The 3,834-nt window shown below is 51.5% G+C and overlaps 1 long non-coding RNA gene across 1 annotated transcript; it reads left to right on the forward strand.

Annotated features, from left to right (window-relative positions):
* Positions 1 to 216: 216 nt before the first annotated feature.
* LOC110292959 lies at positions 217 to 1,582 on the forward strand. The gene is made up of 2 exons (XR_002377764.1): positions 217 to 610; positions 1,321 to 1,582. It is a non-coding gene; the product is annotated as an uncharacterized LOC110292959 (long non-coding RNA).
* Positions 1,583 to 3,834: the final 2,252 nt, after the last annotated feature.

Consider the following 3,834-nt stretch of genomic DNA (forward strand, 5'->3'; position numbering starts at 1 on the left):
AAGGGCCTCAAGTGTGTGAGGGTGGCCAGGTGTGTCCCTTCCAACCCTCACAACGACCAAGGACCAGAAGTACCATTTTTGATAACTCTCAACGCGATTTTGCTGTCCCCTTATGCTCCAGGAGTAGTAGTCCTTGCAAGGCTCTGATTGGCCCTCCTGTGACCACATGGCTTAGTGATGAGCTCTCCTATTGGGCAGAGTCCACACAGATCCGCCTCCCTTTAACACTTTAACCCAACCAGCTGAAGCAGCACATGTGGGTCACCTTGGAGACAGCCGACCTGCCAATCTGAAAGAGACCGTTTTCCTTAACTTCCAGGACTGGGGGAGTTAACGGTTTGACCGGACTCTCTTGCTGAAGTCCCACGTCTTCAGGGTCATTCGACTTGCAAATTGACTTGGCTCCTCTCACACACCCATGTTTAGGGGGCAGTGGCCAGCATGGTGTCTTCCATAGCCCCGGAACGGAAATCAGGTTGGGCAGCGTGACCAACGGCTGAAGCACGACGGCAGGAGGAATGACTAGATGGGATTTAAGGATGGCTCCCGGGGCCGCAGCATCAGAGCAATGTCAAGAACACACCTTAAGGGAGAGAAAGACCGTTGTGAGGTATGAACAAAGTAGATAGTTGAGCTGATCTGGAGCAGATAGGGCCACCCGTGACCACCATCGAGTCTTAAAGGATACGACCCTCCCAAGACCTTTCCCAGTGGGCGGAGGTGGGCATCATGGTCAGAAGCGCAGGGCTTGGAGTGTGCCCACGTGGTCGCAAATTCCCCTTCTTATGCTACCAAGCTGCAGGGCTTCACCCTACCTGCCTCATGGGGCAGCTCAGAGCTCTGTGTCTATGAAGGGAGGTTATGTTTCCTTCTCCGGTGGACCTTCCCAGACCCTCAGGTGAGCTCCAGACTCCACAAGGACACCCCTGAAGTGACGGACCTCTCTCCTTACTTCATTGAGTGATCTGCATTTCGCTCAGAATTGTGAAGGGAGCAGATGGAACAGGTCAAAACCTACCCGGGCTTTCAAAGCCCTATTCAGTTCTCTGGTACCCGAACCCTGAGGCAGCAGCACACTTTCTTACCCAGATACCTGCTGGGGTGATAATGTTGTCAATATTGTGTTCCTGCCCTGTCTGCTGGCCCTGGCCTGGGCTGACCCTCTCCTCTCAAGATATACCCATCCCTTTAGCGGTTCAGAAAAGAGAGGCTGATCACTGAGTCCCCTGTCACTAGGAGGTAGCCAGCCAACCACCATAACACAAAGGTTTTCAGACACTGAACTCCCAAGTGTTTCTCAACTCCAACTCTCTCCCCTAGGGCTCTCAGGAGCAAGCGCCTATACTCTCTTGGCAACTTTCCTCGATGTCCGGTGTCCACGCCCCTCCTAGCTTTGAGCATCGCTGTCTACTCGTCCTTGAGAGCGTCAGCAAGAAGGAGATTACTCTGCCGTTTTCAACCATCCCTCATCCCAATCTTACCATACTTATCCTAGACTGGGTCTTCCAGGACCAGATCTGTGTCTGATTCACCTCTGTGTTCCCAAAATTGAGTACCAGCTGGTACAAGAGTGGGTTCCTACCTGTATCTGAAGAGTTGAATATATGTGGGGCCCATCTCATTCACTGTGTTCTAGGCCCTAGGGTGTTTTTCATCCTAACAGGAAACTGATCTAGCCTAGGGTGTGGTCACCCATGTGTCACCAATGGGCACCAGTGCCTTCGCCAGGCCGCCGTTTCTTAATGTAGTACTGGAAGTTCATGTATTTTTCCCAAAAGGGTAGGCAAAGTTTTCAAGAGTTTGTGGGTTGTTTTCTGGCAGGGAGGATCAGCAACAGTCTCCATCAGAATTCAGCGGGGTTGTGAGAAGAGACCGGAGAAAGGGTACGGGGAGGAGGAGAATAGTTCCCGGAAGCATTTGCCCAGACCCTTGGGTCACACGCCTGCTTGTCCTCCTCTGTCCTCCTCCGGCATGGGGGGAGCCCTGAGCTCCAGGGGCACATGTCACTGTTTGGCCCTTTGGAAAGTTCTATAAACTGGGATGTGTCCCCTGCACGCACACTCCTGTGGTGTGAGCACCCTTCAAAGGCATTTGCTGGCTTTCACGGGGCTCTGGATCTTTTCGAGGCAAGTTTAGAAGCCTCATTCACTCCCAGGGCGGTACTGGGGGTGGGGGTGGGGGTCCAGGACAGGGCCTGGCGTGCACTAGGCAAAGCTCTCCACCTCTCCAGCCCCCAGCCCTTTGAGTTGAACTCAGCTCTGTTTTTTCCTAAGGTCTCTTCCCAGGAGCAATTGCCCTTGCTTGCTTTTCCTTCAGGCCTCTGCTGTCGGGTCTTCAGGGCCAACTCTCTGCCTGACCATGGCCTGAGCAGCGAGAACCCCTCCCCTAACACCTGCTTCAGCACATGGCTGGACCGATCCTGATTTTCAAGACACATTTCTGTGGTCCTTCAACTGTCAGGGCTACTGATGAATTGTGGTCTCTCAGAACACGGGCTCCTCACTTGACGCCTCTCTGTTCTGTTCCTGTGGCCTAGCAAGGGGTATGCACACCATAGGTGCTAAATAAATGTGCAGGATCAAGAAAACAGTCTTGTTTTCACAGACTGGATCGGCCATAGCTGAACCACTTTCTTGGATGCTCTCTTTCTAATGGGCATGCAGGATGCCTCGTTTGCTTATGGCGGTACAGAGTGGCCATTCTGGGGCTCGAAGGGAGAATGTGGTTCCTCACTGCCGACTCAGGGAAGGAGCTCAGCTACGTAGACTCTGAACCCAGGCAGTCTGGATTCAAACCTCAAAGTAACTCTATTGCCCTGAGCATGTTGATCTCTTTGTGCCCACGTGTCCCTTATCTTATACAGGGATGTTAACATCCTAGGCCACTTGGGGGACTCTTGGGAGAATTCAAGCATTTGTAATCTAGAGCGGGACATTGCCAGTGCATGGCTGTCATTAATGGCCACACAACTCAAGTCCCTTCTGCCCTTTGCCTTTCAATAATATGTCTAAAGCTTAGAGTCTTTACTTCAATTTCTTGGCTTCCATTTAACCAGCCCAAGTAGCGGGCTCATCCAAGGTCATTTCCAACCTGTGGACACTGGGTTGTTAGCTGGAAGGACCCATGTGTGGTGTAGTTTCAGCAGAATAGTCATAGTACACCCCAGTCTTGGATCTTGGAGTTTTCTTATTTATGAAGCAAGCCCCAAATACCGCCTCAAGCCAGAAGCCTGATGGGAGAATTCATTAATGCCCTTGCCCGACCCTTGAGAATGAAAAAGGGTCAGGAAAAGAAGATGGACTTGCTGAGTGTCTACCATAATCCTTGGCATCTTGCACATCCTTTAGTGAGCCTTCACATTAGCCTGAGGAACCCACAGAGGACGCCTATGACTTAGGAATTATCGGCCAACATGTGGACTTCCTGCTGATGTCTGCACTTGCATTAGAGGAGGCTCTGGAATACCATTTGTGGTAATGGACCAGTTCTGTATCTTGATTGTGGTGATGATTATATGGGATCAAATCTCATAGGAGCAAATGGCACAGGCTGCGTGCTGAGCGGAAGCCTCTGGACTCTTAAAGAAGACTCCTGAGTTCGTGAAATTGGACTACAGCCAACTTGCTGGCTCAGAGTCTTGTGGTCACATTAGATGTTGCTACTGGGGGAAGCTGGGGAAGGGTCCATGGAACCCTCTATCTCCGCTATTTAAGACTTGTGAGTCTTAAACTAGAATAAAATGAAATATTTGAAAAAGTGCAATCATTAAGAAAGGGCTGGGGGAAGGGGGTGTCGGCGGCGGGAGTGGGGGCAGGGCAGGAGAGATGGCCCCGT

This window comes from Mus caroli, chromosome 4, assembly GCF_900094665.2.
Source record: "Mus caroli chromosome 4, CAROLI_EIJ_v1.1, whole genome shotgun sequence".
Lineage (NCBI taxonomy): Eukaryota > Metazoa > Chordata > Mammalia > Rodentia > Muridae > Mus > Mus caroli.